Source organism: Mustela putorius, unplaced genomic scaffold, assembly GCF_011764305.1.
Source record: "Mustela putorius furo isolate JIRA1106 unplaced genomic scaffold, ASM1176430v1.1 tig00003845_pilon_pilon_pilon, whole genome shotgun sequence".
NCBI lineage: Eukaryota > Metazoa > Chordata > Mammalia > Carnivora > Mustelidae > Mustela > Mustela putorius.
Genome location: NW_025421998.1, coordinates 55,636,847 through 55,653,916, shown reverse-complemented (window position 1 = coordinate 55,653,916; position 17,070 = coordinate 55,636,847). Strand labels below are relative to the sequence as shown.

At 41.1% G+C, this 17,070-nt stretch overlaps 1 long non-coding RNA gene across 1 annotated transcript in view; it reads right to left on the bottom strand.

Annotated features, from left to right (window-relative positions):
- Window positions 1-17,070, bottom strand: part of LOC101686799 — a 34,976-nt gene that overhangs the window by 6,617 nt on the left and 11,289 nt on the right. The window lies entirely within an intron of this gene.

Sequence of the window (17,070 nt, the reverse complement as noted above, 5' to 3'; positions counted from 1 at the left end):
TTTTCAGGAAAGGGAGGTGTGCTAGTGAAGAAATTGCCACACTGCCGTCTCACCTGCCCCACCACCTGCCATGAGGCATTTCTATGCAGCAGATAACACATCTTCCCAAATATGCTTTGCACAACACTAACTTAAGGCATGTCCCTAAACTTCCAGGCATAGCCATGGCTCTCCATCCTTTTATCATAGAAAAGACCCTGGAGGATCAAGAAGATAAGAGTCAGAGACTTGTTTAAAAAAAAAAAAGCCCAGTGCCTGGGTGGCTCAGTGGGTTAAGCTGCTGCCTTCGGCTCCAGTCACGATCTCAGGGTCCTGGGATCGAGTCCCACATCGGGCTCTCTGCTCAGCAGGGAGCCTGCTTCCTCCTCTCTCTCTCTGCCTGCCTCTCTGCCTACTTGTGATCTCTGTCTGTCAAATAAATAAATAAAATCTTTTAAAAAAAAAAAAAGCCCAAATTACAAAGATGGCAATTTCTGTACAGGCCCAAATATATTTGCTTCCTAAACAGTTCCTCCATCCATACTTCCCACTTTCACTCATTTTTTTTTCTTCTCATTTGTTTAAATGAGACCAAACTCTGGATCTTTTAAGTTAAAACAAAAAATTGTGCAAATGCATGGATTTTAAGTTGTTTGCTATTCTTTTTCTTATTTGACATTAGTTATTTTTGTATTAGTTATATTTGTATTAAGAATACTGAGCTATCAATCACTATATTACAGGAGCAAGAAATTATCAAAATAAACTATCAGAATTACTTTTTTTTGTTGTTAAAGGTTATTGGCTTAGACAGCGTTCTTATAGGAAATAATCTCTGATTCAGATGGTTCAAGACACTTAATGAAAGAACTACTTGTAAAGGGAGTAAGGCTACGAGAACCAGTGGGGCACTCAGAGCTCAGTAACAGGGGAAACCATTTCCATTTCTAGGGCTGGAAGGACAGGTGAGCCCAGAGAGGGCTGGAGCCCTGGAGAAGCCTCTCCTGATAGTGTTACCCTGGCAGGGCTGTCAGCATAAAGAAACAGCCCAAAGCAGAGAAGTGGAGTCAATGCCCTCCCCCTTGACTCTTGGGTGAGGCAGGCCAGGCAAGGGCTCATTCTCAGGCTCACATAGAAGAGGGTCATACCTAGCAGAGAAGGTCTCCTTAAATTTTGTGCCTTGCGAGCTTTGTTTGCTTGCATCGTCACACATCCTGGCTCTCTGATAGACCAAAGGCAACAGGCCATCCACAAGGGAGACTGGAAGGTGCATTCATGGGGTTTAGCCTCCTGGGGCACAGGGAAGGCATCAAAGAGAGAGTGAGAGTGAGAGACAGAGAGAGAGAGAGAGAGAGAATGGGTCTTGGGGAGAGTCATAGAGTATAACAAGCACCATTATTTCCACAGGTCATTGGCAACAATCTGTAAGTGTTAGGGCTCTTAAAAAGACTCTTTTGTTCATATTATTTTCAAGGATAGATTTTGATAAAGGAAGAAAATACACTGGCAATAGTCATTCACAGACAAAAGCAAGATTATATTCTTGTGACTACTTGTAATTTAGCATTTTATCAAATTAGACTATTGGAACTGGTTTTATGGGGGAAAGATCTCCATCTGCAGAAGGAAAAAGGGAATCTTTTTCATCTCTTCCTGTGACTCCTCTTGTTAATGATGAAAACTTCCATTTTTAAGGCCAGGCTCTGAAATTTCAGAGTCAGCATTATAAGCAAAAAATGGTCGGTTTGCAGAGTTCATTCTTACTAACAGAAAGGGGTCAAGGAATAAATGATATTTTACTGATACTGTACATCCACATCACTTTATTCTTCCACATACCTGATATACCGCTTTAAAAAAAAAAGATTTTATTTATTTATTTGGCAGACAGAGATCACAAGTAGGCAGAGAGGCAGGCAGAGAGAGAGGTGGAAGCAGACTCCCTGCTGAGCAGAGAGCCTGACACGGGGTTCGATCCCAGGACCCTGAGATCATGACCTGAGCCGAAGGCAGAGGCTTAACCCACAGCCACCCAAGTGCCCCACACCTCTTTTTTTTTTTTAACATCATTTTTAACATTTCACAGGAGTCACTCACTGTATGCACAATGATGAAAGCACAGCGTGAGCAGATTCAAGGTGGAAGCTCCATGACTAGCTTAATGCCCTCTCCAGCAGAGGCACGCAGCTCCACAGACCCTCCTCACCTGAGAAGCCCATTCCTCAGTGGCCAGCTGGCACGCACCCCAGAGCCTACTGTGTATACTCTTAGTTCTACAAGTTCCACTAATAACAGTGCTGAAGTACAGAGATAACTCAAAAGGAAATGCTGTTAGAGCAAAGCACTTTTGTGTAATATCAGTCTCAGCGTAGAAATTGCCTCAGGGATTTTTAGGCTCTTCAGTAGTAGAAGGAACAGCTAAGAAAAGAAAAATATGTATCTGGTAGGGGTTGAGTACCTATCTCTGTCAGACACTGCTAGATCTACTACAAGCATTAGCCGACTTCATCTTATCACAGCTCTGTGAAGGAGCTGCTATTTTTAGTCTTTTTTTTTAAGTTTTTCTTTCTTTCTTTCTTTCTTCCTAGGGTCTTGCTATTTTTAGACTTTTTTAAAGTTTCTTTTCTTTCTTCCTTGGGTCTTGCTGTTTTTAGTCTTTTTTTAAGTTTTCTTTCTTTCTTTCATCTTGATCTTGGATCACCCAAGTTCCTCCTCCTCCTCCTTCTCCTTCTTCTTTTGAAGCTATACAAAGGAGCGGGGTACCTGGATGGTTGAGTGGATTAAGTGCCCAACTCTTGGTTTTGGCGGGGGTCACCATATTGGGTGGTGAGATCAAGCCCCATGTCAGGCTCTGAACTCAGCTCAGAGTCTGTTTGTGACTCTCTCTCCCTCTGTCCCTCCCTCTCATGCTCGCATTTTCTCTCTCTAAAATACATAAATCTTTAAAAAACAAACAAACAAACAAACAACATGTAGAAAGGAGGATCACAGTACTCATGAGGGTAAAGCTGGAAGGGGAGCTCAGGTCTGTACCTTCAGTACCCAAGCTCTCAACCATGGCCACAGCCCTCTGAGCCAGTGAGGACTGACAAATAAAACTTTCTATTTTTTTAATTAAAAAAAATATTTAGGAAAATATATATTTTTAGAGAACATTAAAGGACCTTTTAAAAAAGTTTTAAATTTTTTTTTTACTTTAGAAAGAGTGATGGGGCACCTGGGTGGCTCAGTGGGTTAAGCTGCTGCCTTCGGCTCAGGTCATGATCTCAGGGCCCTGGGATCGAGTCCCGCATTGGGCTCTCTGCTCAGCAGGGAGTCTGCTTCCTCCTTCTCTCTGCCTGCCTCTCTGCCTACTTGTGATCTCTCTCTGTCAAATAAATAAATAAAATCTTTAAAAAAAAAAAAAAGAAAAGAAAGAGTGAGCACACACATGGTGGGTGGGGCAGAGGTTGAAAGAGAGAGAGAGAATCTTAAGCAGGCTCCATACCCAGAACAACCCTGAGATCATGACCTGAGCCAAAATCAAGAGTCAGCTGCTTAACTGCCAGGTGTCCCTAAGGGCCGTTTTTAAAAGACTTTAAAACAATGGAAAGCTTTGGAAGAAACTGTAAATATGTCTTCTCCTAAAAGAAGTAAAGTATACATTCTTTCTCATTTCATTTTTGAAGCATTTGTAAAGAAAAAAGAAGACTGGAGAGAATGCTACTTGACTGGAAGAATTCATTCAGGTGCTGGGGATTTAGGAATGAGCAAGAAAGACACGGTTCCATCCATACACACCTTCTATGGTAGTAAAAATATGTTTCAAAAATACTCAGTGAAAAAAAGCAGATCACAAACTGGCATGTAGAGTATGGGTATGGTTTTTTTTTGTTTTGTTTTTTAAAGATTTTATTTATTTATTTGACAGAGAGAGATTACAAGTAGGCAGAGAGGCAGGCAGAGAGAGAGAGAGGAGGAAGCAGGCTCCCTGCTGAGCAGAGAGCCCGATGCTGGACTCGATCCCAGGACCCTGAGATCATGACCTGAGCCGAAGGCAGTGGCTTAACCCACTGAGCCACCCAGGCGCCCATGGGTATGTTTTTTAAAGCAAAAGAAAATCTGTGTGGATGTGTTTGTTTTAGTCTATTCAACTGCTATAACAAAATATCACAGACCGGGTGGTTTATAAACAATAGACATTTATTTCTCACAGTTCTGGAAGTTGGGTGACCCAAGATAAGCTGTCTAGTGAGGCCCAAATTCTGGGTTTGTAGATGGCTATCTTTGTACTGGGTGTATATGTATACATGGCAGAGGGAAAGTTCTCTGGAGTTCCTTTTAGAAGGGCAAGTAATCCCATCACAAGGTTTCCACCCTCGACCTAATCACATCCCAAATACCCTCCCTCCCCAAACCATCCCATTGGGGGTTAGGGTTTCAACACATGAATTATACCAGTATTTGCAACTGGAAGAATATTTATAAAGATTTTCCCTCTAGGGTGCAAAACAGAGACAATTTTAGCTTTATTCAGTTTGCTTTTATGTCATTTCTAAATTTTCTAGACTAAATGAATGACCGTGAACTCTCAAAGCAGGGACTGACTCTTCTTCTTTGCAATGGCAGTGTTGAGCTTGGTGCTGGATAACGTTGGTACTCAGGAAGTGGTCGCTGACCCAGAGAATGACTGGCACTTTCCAGGGACCACAGGTTTAGAGGGCACATTCCCCAGTGTCCAAGTGGTTGGAGCTGAGTTGTGTACGGTATCTTCATGGATCTTACTGTCTTGTTTGTCTGAGTGTGCTGGGTGGATTAGTTGTCTGATGCAGGTAAAATCAGAAGATTAAATTCTTATCAGGTCATGAGATTCTGACCGGTTGAATCTTGATATGACTCTGTTTAGTATCCAGAGTATTAGACTCTTCGTCCTTCACACTGTGGTGATCGTTAAATTCAGTTGAGATATGTTAGGTGTCCTGAAAGAAGGGATACTGCATTGGACTAATAAGAATGTTAATGGATTTTGTCGCTTTGCTGAGTTCCTCAAATTATACTATTAGGTATAGAACATTATTTAGAAATTGTTAAAACACATAATTTTGGTCCATTGATTTTATATTATCTATAGTCATAATTTATATTATGGATTTGTTTTGTTCATGTGCAGGCTTTTTAGACCTTGGGAACAGCAAAGAACAAAGTGTTTATATATTCACTTGCTGGTATGTGAAGGGCTCTGAAATGTAGTTCTGGCTCCAACAGATAAGCCAGTCAATTTAAGTTATATTAAATGAATTCACTTTTTTAATAGAGCTTTAATTTCAGCCTGGTTGGAAAGGGGCAGGGATGATAGAGTGAAATTTAAAGTCTATCAGAATTTCTTTTTAGGACATGATTTTCCAGATTTGGGTTGGAAGGCAGGACAGGATGATCTATTACCGTCAGAGCTTCGGGGGTTAAAATAGAATCTCGGTCATTTACATCAATCCCAGAATTTCTCCTTCCCAAATCAGGTTTTACCTGGTGTTCTTTTAGATCTAATTCCAATGAGCTTTTATAAAGCTTTTCTTAAAAACTTTATTATTGACCTATGATCTACAAACAGAAAAGGTGATATGCCAGCAATAAGTGTACAGCTCAATTAATGAACCTGAAGTGAGCACACTTGTGTGACCATCACCCAAATCAAAACAAACATTGCCAGTACTACATGAGCTCCCTTCTTGCCCCCTTCTATTCACCTCTCCCATCTCCACAAAGACAACTGCTATCCTGACTTGTAACATCAGAGGTTATTCTGCCCGATTTTGAATATATACCTCTTCATCCGTGTGGTTGGGTGTGGTTGTAGGTCATCCATTTAATTGCTCAATAATATTTTCCTACTGCTGGGCACTAAGCTTATTTCAAGTTTGGGCATTAGGAATCTTCCTGCTAGGGACAATTCTGCTCATGTCTTTTGTGTCTATATGTACTGTTGGATATATATTTAGTAGATGAATTACTAGATTCATTCAACATTGCTATATGATGCCAAATAGGTTTCAACATGGTTATAAGACTTCATGCTTTGCCAGTAATGTATGAGTTCTCATAGTACCATACTCTTTTTTTTTTTTTGACAGAGATCACAAGTAGGCAGAGAGACAGGCAGAGAGAGAAGGGAAGCAGGCTTCCCGCTGAGCAGAGAGCCCGATGAGGGGCTCAATCCCAGAACCCTGGGATCATGACCCAAGCTGAAGGCAGAAGCTTTAACCCACTGAGCCACCCAGGTGCCCCCCCACATACTCTTGATCATACTTGATGTTGCCCATCTTTTTAATTTTGGCTATTCTGGTGAGTTTGTTCTATTTTTTTGTGAGTTTAATTTGTATTTTCTTGATAATATTAAGGATGTTGGGCACTGTATAAGATGTTTATTGGCCACTCATTGGTGTCACTTACCCATTTTTCTATTGCATTCTTTGATCCATTGTTTTAAAGGATTCTTTACATTCTGCACAGAAGTTATATGTGTTGCACATAACTTCTCTCATTCTGTGGCTTTTCTTTTCACTTTCAGTAGTCCTTTTTGACAAATCAAAGTTCTTAATCTTAATGTAGTCTAGTTTATTAATATTTTCATTTATTATTTCTTGTGTTCTATTAAGAAAATCTTTGATTACGCAAAACTAAGAAAATATTTTCCAATGTTAGGTTCTAAAAGCTGTATGATTTTACCTTTTACATTTATATGTATGATCTACCTGGAATTTACTTGAGTGTGTGATAATGAGATGGGATTTTGCAAGCTTTATTAGGTTTTGGAGGTCCCATACTAAATAGAAACTTGTTTTCTATCACGTAGAATTTTAATTCTGTATGTATTAAAAGACATCTTTCAGATATACTTAGAAAGATTTAAAATCATATATCACTCTCCTGTATTCCTAAAAAGAAAAATGTAAACAATATATTGACAAGTATATAGGTACCATATGCTTGACCCTCCAATTCACCTTCTATGCTTTTCAGTCCTGCTCTGTGCTCCAGGAGGCTGAATTACATGGACTTTTTTTTTTTTAAGACTTTTTTAATCTATTTGACAGAGAGATCACAAGTAGGGAGAGAGGCAGGCAGGGGGGTGGGGGAAGCAGACTTCCTGCTGAGCAGAGAGCCCAATGCGGGGCTCGATCCCAGGATCCTGAGATCATGACCTGAACTGAAGGCAGAGGCTTAACCCACTGAGCACCCAGTTGCCCCTTACGTGGACTTTTTATGAAAGGGCTCCCTGAATTTGGATTCTGGTTGATTCATCCAATGGAAGAACCAGAGGGAGATTAGAGGGTTGGAAAGCCAGTAACAGTGGAGTATTTATTCTCCTAGCTCCTTCCCTTCCCTCTATGAAAGGCCCCAGATCCTGTAGCCACCCTCTCCATCCAGCTACCTTGTCAGGGACCTAATAACCACCTTCTCTTCTTCGAGCAATGGAGTGGTAACTGCTCCCTGCACTTCTTGTCCAGAGGTACCCCCACTATATTTTGCTGATTGTCCTAAATTCTGCCCATACCTCTATAAATTTCCCCTTTATTAAACTCTGTTCTATTCCCCAATTTCACTGTCCTGGTCCCTGCTTAGATCTTGGATAATTCTGTGATGGTATTCCTAAAACTTCACCACCTGAGAATTCAACTCTCCTAAATCACTTTTCATCTTCTAGTCATCAATATCTGTGCTTTTCACCATAATTTTATCACTGAGTCAAAGCCACCAAGAATATTAGTGGTGTTGCAATTCTTAAATGAGAGTTCTACTATAGTTTCTGGGGATTTCTTAAAAGCTGCTGGTACCCACGTTGTAAGTCTTGATGCATAGACCATGACAATCATATCACAACAGTTACCTAGCCAACAGAAATTGTTAGATGCTTCCTGATTACAGAGGTGTTAAAATTTTTTAACATTTATGTCTTACAATCAATGAAATCAATGAAATATATAATAATTATGATAATAATGACTATAAAAATATTAGAATCTTTATACATGACATTATCTCCTTAAATGTCAATGGCAGTACTCTGTGGCAGCTATTATTATCCCTTTTCTACAGGGAAACTGAGGCTCAAGGACATTCAGGACTTTGCTCAGGATCACACCCCTAGGCAGTGTCAGAGTTGGGACTCAAAATCAAGTTGATCTAATGTCAAAGCTTGTAGTCTGAACCACTTGTCTGTATGGTTCTTTGGCCTCATAGAGATGATGAGAGGCATGGTATATTCAATACATTCCTAATGATCTGGCCAGTCCCTTGATCTCCTTCCAAATATTCCTAGTAATTCTCAACCCAATTCTAGGTCTTCCACTCTAAAGGCTCTGTTATCTACCACACCAAACAAGCCATCTATGAGAATAAAAACTAATTGTCCATGACACCATTTGCTCTCATCACACAGAAGCTCTAATAGACCCTTCACCCAATGGTTGATTATCCCTCAAGGCAAATGGACCCAGGTATGCTACTGCCTTCCAGTGCATCTACAGTATTTCTAACTTCCATAAAGACAAAGCTTCATTTCAAGCAGCGAACAGGGAAGTAACTGTCTATAATGAGATTATGGAGCCATAGGGTTGTGGAAAGACATGACAAAGCTCTAAACATGGATAACCAACATGAAACCCACATATATCTTAGAGCAACACAAGAGCTTCTGCTCTGGGAATCAAAATGCAGCTTCTGAGGAGGTCATTAAGTACCACTGAACAGAATGAGTACATTCTTCCCATCACTGATGGTACTCAAGCATCACACTTGATAACTGTTCTAGTCTCAGTCCTTCTAAAAAGCCCTTGAAACTCCCCTTGACATCTCCCTCTCTAGGGAAAATAGATATATAGTAGTACTACTAAAAGTCAGAACCGTGGACAGTAGCTGCAGCGGCAGCATCTCCTTGGAATTTGTTGAATTTGTTAAAAACACATATTCTCAAGGCTGACCCCAGATCTGCTGAATCAGACACTCTGAGGACGGGGGCCTGGCAGTCCATGTTTTAACAAATTTCCTCGTTCACACGAAAGTTTGTGAAGCATGCATATACAGTATTTTTGTGAAAATTTGGACATTTATGGTGACCTCAATGTACCTGCAACTGGAATTTAGTTATTGGATTCCAAACTAAAAAATAGTATGCATTTATTTTTATATATCAAATGTTACAAAGGTATGTAAAATCCATCATTTCCTCCTCTCTGGTCCTAATTGTCAGAGGTAACCAAGGTTAACAGTGTGACAGAATTCGTTCACACTAATCTATGTTTATTCACACATACACAAACATATGTACTTCTATTTCTATTTGGATTTTGCCCCTTTCTTTCCACTTTTTTTTTTCTTTTGGTTGCTACAAAATTAAGTTCAAATCCAAATATACACAAGGCTTTGCAATCTGCCCTTTTCACTTGGACATCCCCTCAAGTCAATACATGTAGTTTTAAAATTTTTTCTTAGAAGTTGTAAGATATTCTAAAGCATGAATGCTCCACATGTTATCCAATCTTTTTTACTGATAGGCATTCAGTGCATTTTCAGTTTTTCACAGAGGCTGAATTAGAGGGCTCCCACTGTGAGAAAAATTTATGGGCTCAGATCTACTCATGGGCTGAATTTGAAGCTGAAAAGGCAGATATATGAGAATATTCTTATGTATAAAGAAGGGCCTATAAAGACTGCCTGAGCTACTCAAGCTTCGAGTATTCAACAAGCACTTGGCATCGGTCTATCATGTGCCAGGCTTTGTGCTAGTTGCTTGGGGATACAATGGTGAATCAAGATATGACCTTGATTCTCACAGAACTCACTCTCCAGTGAGGTGACATACAGGGACAAAGGAAAATATTAATGCAGTATGATAAATGTCAAGAGGTGCCAGGTAAGCTATGACCTGTCAATAGAACAGAAGTTGGTCAAATGAAGGAGGAGTGTGTTCAAAATAGAGGGATCAGCATGGTGAGTTTGGGGGAATTTCAAGTAGTGTGAAAAGGAGAGAGAGAAAACTAGAGGTACAAGCAGAATCCTAATCACAGAGCTACTTCTGAGTTTCAACTTCTTCCTGAAAAAAACAAGAAGTCCCTTTTTACTATAACAGAAGGGTATCTGTCCCTTCTATTATATAAGCATCTCTCATTATAAATTGAAAGAGTTGCATTAGGCAGAAAAATGAGATAAGAGGAAGACTTGGATACTTTAAATTGAATGGTATACCAGACTTGAGTACATAAAATAAGGAACATTCAATAAACCCAGGCAGGGAGCACCCTAATCAGGACAGTTGGTTTAATTTATACTCCTGATGAGATCCGTGCTGTTGTCCCCATTGATCCTCACTCACTGAAAATCTAAAATCTATAATGTGGAAAAAGTACTTGCAAACAATATTTGCCGAATACCTAACAGGGTGTTAGATTCCAGGGATATAACAAGGTGGATATTTTTATTCACCACATTTCATAAGGATATGATGCTCATAAGAAGAGCAGACTTAGCAAAGGACATATGTCATGTGCATGTAAGCTGAGTGTTGGGGGAAGGATGATGAAAATATGAGAACACATGTCTATAAGGAGATGACATGAATAAGGCAGAAGACATGAGATTTTATCAGCTTCCATGTGAGAGAGAAGGTAAGATGGATTTCCAGAAAGTCCTTTGTAAAACTGTCATGGGGTCACTTTATAGATGACCAGAGTAAAAGATCTCTGGTATTTCTCAAGATGGCTACGGTTTGTTTGAGTGAGAAACTGCACTGAACATGGACCATGAGGGTGACAATATTATTTGGGTTATACATCTGTTATCTTATTTAATTCCAGCAGAAATCTTTTCCATAGCCTGAAGTCTAAGCACTGTGTCAGAAGCCGTGTGATAAGGCGGATGCCTTTTACAGACTGAGATGTACTTAGCCCATTTCCTCCTCCCTATCTCCAATCCATGTGACACCGACCCCAGGTTGGTTTCTGCCTCCGTTCCCCACAGAGGTCAATGATGTGGCCTGACGGATGGCATGTAGGGTGCCTGTTTCCCCACAACCCACGGGACAATTATACTCCCTCATTTATCTCTAGATAATGGCCACATTGTACCCTAATTCCATACTGCATTTCTCAGGGTTCTACATACAGCCTCTTAGAAGATCTTTTTTTTATATTTAACTAAAATGTGCTCACTATAAAGCTTTCATACAATATGGAAGGGTGTAAGTACACTGTGGGAAGTCAGTGCTCACTCCACCACTGCCATACTCTCACAGGTAACTAATTTGATGCCTCTCTTTCTAAAATATTTTTATTTATAATAAAAATAGGATTTTACTATATACTTTGTAATGAAATTGCTTTTTAAAAAAACTTAATATATCCTGGATACCATTCCATTCCAGTACACGTAGAACCACCTTATTCTTTTCAATGCTAGACAAAGTATAGATGTACCAAAATTTAATTAATCCTCTGTTAATGAACATGTGGCTTACTTAAAATTTTTCTGTACACAGGCTTTTTTTCTTTTTTAAAGATTTTATTTATTTATTTGATGGAGAGAAAGAGAGAGAGAGCACAAGCAGGCAGAGCAGCAGGCATAGGGAGAAGGAGGAGAAGACTTTCCACTGTGCAGGGAGCCCGATGTGGGGCTTGATGCCAGGACCCTGGGATCATGACCTGAGCCAAAGGCAGCCGCTTAACCTACTGAACCCAGGAGCCCCTCTCTCTGTACACAGGTTTATTGAGATGTAGACATTGTTGTGTATTGATGCAATCATTCTATAGGATAAATTCCTTATAATGGAATTAATGGCCCAAAAGGAATGCATTTTAACCTTTTCCCCACAGTCTTGCTCAAACTGGGTATTTACAGATAATTCTTTTAATTTGTGTCTTGCTTAGAGGAAGGCCTTTCTCACACCACTGTTATAAAAAAAAATTTCCCTACATTTTCTATTCCACTGTTTTGTGGTTTTTAAAAATCCCAATTTTTTTAAATCCAGGGATCAGCAAATGACTGCCAAATCCAGCCTGCTGCCTATTTTTGCGAATAAAGTTTTATTGGAACCGAGCTACACCAATTATTTACAAATTATTGAAAACTGCTTTTGAACTACAATGGCAGAGTTGAATACTTGAGACAGAAATTATATGGCCCGTAGAGCCAAAAATATTTACCCGACCCTGCCTAATTAATACCTAGAATGTATTTTATTTTATCCTTTGTTATTATGAAGGAAAGTTTATCTTCTTTATTAAGTTTATCTTATCAATTGTCATAAAAACCATTCAGTGAATGGTTCTTTTCCTCGCTGATGTGAAATGCCATCTTTGTTATATAACAACTTCCCATACATCCATGGCTGTTTCCTTTAGTCTCTATTCATTGACCAGTTGGTCTTTTCCTGCGTGGTCTTTTCCTTCATTTCTTTAGCTTTATACATTTTTTCCCTAGAGTTTTATAATTTAAGTTTTTATATTTGGTAAGTCAAGTCCTTACTTGTCCCTTTTCAAAAAGATTATTTTCTTTTTTGTTTTCTCTTTAGATGAATTTTAGAATCTGCTTATAAAGATCTCAGTGGGGTTTATCAGCAGTATTTCATGGGCTATATTTCAGAAGAGAATTGAAATGTTTACAATATTCTCGGGTGGTGACCATTTCCTCATAGCTTCACACACCTACATCTAATATTATCATTTTTTTCACCAGGGCCAATTGATAAAAAATAATGGTGCTTCCTTCCAATCACTAACAATAGATAAAAGCAGGTTTTTTAGCTTATTATTACTTTCCCTCAGTTTTTTTTTTCCTTACTGTACGTTAAGATAAGCTATTGCCCTATAACTGACAGAAGCGGAAGACAGGATTTGACTACTTCACCGATACTACCTCACCAGAATTCTATGCTGTAGAAAACAGTTTTAACAACTGCTCAATTGAAAGACATTGGTCCCTAAAAATAAGATCTTCAGCAAACATCCTCCCTATTGACTCAACATTGATGTTCCAAAATGCTCCACCATTTCCTGTTGTCTACATCAGTTTTTAGTCAGCTACATGCTGAGTGAGCAAGTTACAAATACTCCTCTTCACACAGGCAAGGCCCACAAAGGGCAGCAAATGCAGCCCCATTCCAGTTTCTTTCCCACACTCATAGAATATTAGCCCAGCTTCCCAGCCCCCTTGTGTTCACCCTCCGCACTGGCAGGGCAGGAGTTGGATTCTCGGGTTGGAATCCCTCATGTGCAGCCTCAGAGATGTGGATTTGCGGGCAGGAAGTTCCTTTGGGCATGCTCTTGTGACTGGACAGAGGGAGGAACTGACCTATCAGTGATAGAAAAAGCCTCTCCATGGGTCCTGTCCAGAGCTCTGGAGCTGGAATGGCCCTTCAAAATTGTCCCAAATTAGGGCAAGAGGCCTGGGTCTTTACACCTCAGCAGTGAGTAGTCATGGGCAGGGGCTGCCCCAGAGAGAGGGCATGACCTTGGGCAAAACAGTTCTCAGTTGAGGGCAAACCCCATTGAGAGACTCAGCCAAGCGCCTATGGCTGCCAAGCCCCCAGCGCCTAAGGAAGTTGAGTGCCTCCCTCCCAAAGGTGGGATCTGGGCAGAAGAGCCCAGCATCCCCTACAGAGCTACAGGGGATTCCTGACTTTTCCTCTCATCTCTCAGGTTTCTATGAGCTGAGAACTCAAATACCTTCAGAGGCACTGCTCAGCTTTGGTGTTTAACCTTTCCCACAAAACTCTCATGTCATAGGCAGGTAACTTTCATTCCTTCATGCACAACCCAGAATCACAAGCCAAGTATCCGGGAGAAACCACTCCAGATTTATGTTTTTACCACAACCCCAAAACTGTATCATTCACATAAGTAAGAAAAAAGTATTCAATTTTTGTTTTTTAAAGAAAACCTTACATTGTCAATGAACTAGCATTATGGCCTGTTCCCTTGGCACATTTTAACATGTATTAAAAAAAAAAAACTGTACAGATTACAAGGACATTTTATAACGACTCAAAAATTGACTATGAAATTACTCATGTGGTCTTTGATAATAACAGCATCAATAATAATTATGACCATCATTTGTATGGTGCTTCAGAATTTACGAAGTGCTTTCATATCACTAACTTGCTGAGTGTCAGGCGAGGCAAGGATTGTTATGAAGAACTTGGCTCAGAGAGGTGAGTTGGCCCATGCCTCTGCTGGAGCCTGCCTCAGCCAGAGGATGCTGCAAGTCTGATTGTGCCCAGAGCCCCCCTACCTCCCCTCCACCTACTCTTTCTTCTCCTCTCCAGCTCTAACCCACCTTCACCTGGTCCACGCTCTATGCTCTTTCCTGTTGATGCAGACAGTGTCCACACTCCCCAACCAGGATCTTCCCTCTTGGGAAGGACCTGTGCCCTGCTTTACCTTTTTCTATTTATCTTTATTAAAACCTGATCTTAGAGCACCTGGGTGGCTCAGTGGGTTAAAGTCTCTGCCTTGGGCTCAGGTCATGATCTCAGGGTCCTGGGATGGAGCCCTGCATCGGGCTCTCTGCTCAGCAGGGAGCCTGCTTCCCTTCCTCTCTCTCTCTCTGCCTGCCTCTCTGCCTACTTGTGATCTCTATCAAATAAATAAATAAAATCTTAAAACAAACTAACAAACAAACAAAACCTGCTCTTAGCTGGCTGTCCCTGGGAAAGGGACTCATAAACTATTTCATACCAAGCTATTAATACCCATCAATGATGAATAAACTGCCTTTTCAACCCACCCCAGGTATGTATTATTTGCATTTTAACAGCTTCATATTGTGTTGGAATATGAAACAGGTTAATGAGGAAGAGGTTTTGGACAGGGCCTTTCTAGCTGCCTATCTCTACCCCATTCGTGTTATTTTACTGCTCCACTGATGAGGCATAAATTACACAGAGGTACTGGACTTTAAGTCAGAAGAACTGGATTTTTAGCCCCTGTTCTTAGGTAGATACTTAAGTTTGCTGGCTTCCACCTCCCCACCTCTTAAGTGAGAAGATTGGTGTTTCACTTTGCAGGATGACCGGAGGGATGAATGGCACAAAAATCTCACTGTTCGGACAGTTTGTCAAAACTGTGGCTAGAGAAATTTGCAGTGGGGATGGTCCAAGGATGCTGCCAAGAACTCTCTGTCCCACGGATCTCACACCAGCAGGGCCCCGGAAGTTCCCCTGGTATATGGGAGCTACACTGCAGAACTGGTTTCTGCCAGCGGCTGAGACTGGTGACCGGCTCTTCCCTGTCTGTGGCTTGTCCTCGAATAGGTGACAGGGATCTCACTGAAATACCTCCTGAGGCACTTCTCCTCTCAGTGATCCATCTTTTAAATGCAGTGCCTTCTGTCATTAATGCTGTTTTATGGCTCTAGGGAAGGGGAGGGTGAGTACTTCCCAGAACAAAGAAGATAAAGGGGGAGGGGGGTAGGGTAGTGACACAGGAGCATCAAACAGGAAAGGCAAGCAAGCAGAGGACTTCTGCAAGGGAAAGAGCAAAATACACAGGAGGGGAGACTGGTTTCTGGAGTTCAGACACTGCTGTTCTTTGGGGTTAACTCAGTGTGTATGGCAGGGGGAAAGGAGGGAGGTAAGAATATAAGGAGCCCAGAAGAGTAAAAAAGGTTGGTAGAATATCCTCAAGCACAGGTGCCCAGAAGTAGAAGAGATGTGGTGATACAGGATATTGAGGGGACAGAGGGATAAAAAAAAAATCCCCTCTGCTTTCCTATGTCCTGAGCCCTGCAGAGAAGGAAGGGATCTGCAAGTTCCCAGGCCACAGGGAAGGCAGCCGAGCATGCCAGCTCATACTAAAGTAAAGGGTGCCATGTCCTCCTAGTAGAGGGTTGGAAGTAGGCTGTCCAAGCTGCCAACTGGGATTCACAGCCAGGCCTCAGAAGATCTGCAGGACACTGAGGGGCAAGTGAAGTCTCAGTCAGATGAGACCCACTATGCTGGGGCCACCATGAGAGAAAAGACCACAAGTTATTCCAGCCAAGAACACTTCAACAGTGGATGGAGTAGGAGCAGAGGCCACTGCTGCCTGGGCACTGGTGGATATAAACGACAGCTTCCTTGGGGGCCAGGAAAAGTCCCCAGAGAAGGATAACATTTGGGCTAAGAGTCCTTAGTCTTTATTTCAACACCAAGCTTCTCCTTGCACTTGGATTACTTCCTGGAAGGGGAGCCTGGGTGGTTCAATTAGTTAAGCATCTGCCTTCAGCTAGGGTCATGATTCCCGGGGTCCTGGGAACAAGCCCAGCATTAGGCTTCCTGCTCGGTGGGGAGCCTCCTCCTCCCTCTCCCTCTGCCCCTCTTCCTACTTGTGCACGCACGTGCTCTCTCTCTCTCTCAATTAAGTAAATAATATCTTCAAAAAAATTTAAAAAGATTATCTCTTGGAAGGAGGAAGAGGAACCTTTGAAGGAGAGAACCATCCAGATATGGAGTCCAAAATTTAAATTCATTATCTACCTAAAATAAGGAAAAGACTGAGTTACACTTAATTGGCAAGTTTAACACTACTCACATCAATGGGAATGACACTCTGCAAGGAAAGTTAGTTCTAGGAGGATGGAATAAAGAAATCCCCACCGTTACCACCGGTTTTTTTTTCACACATGTGAGACACAATATGTGTCACAAATAAATGTCTTTACTATAGATGAGAAAAGCAGCCCCCTAATCCCTGTCACATTCTGGCAAATCCCAATCTTAGAAAATACAAGGTTAACAAGGTAGAACATCACTTTTTACTTCTCTAGTATAAGCAGTTTCTCTACAGCAACTTCATTGTATGCCTTCAGGATGCAGTTACCATTCACCATATTGTTTTGAAAAACCACCAGTTAGGTGCACCAGGGACTGATACTAGGAACAGGACTTGAAAATTCCCAATGAGTTCATGATTTCTAAAGCCCCTTCTAACTCTTGACCCTTGTGGAATTCTGACAGTGATTTTTGTCAGTGCGAAGCAACAGGCAGGGAAGTGTCTGTCTTTTCCATGTACCATCTCCCTTCACCCATTAACAGCTGAGAGGTGGGGGAATCAAGGCCACCTCAAGGGGAAACACACGCAG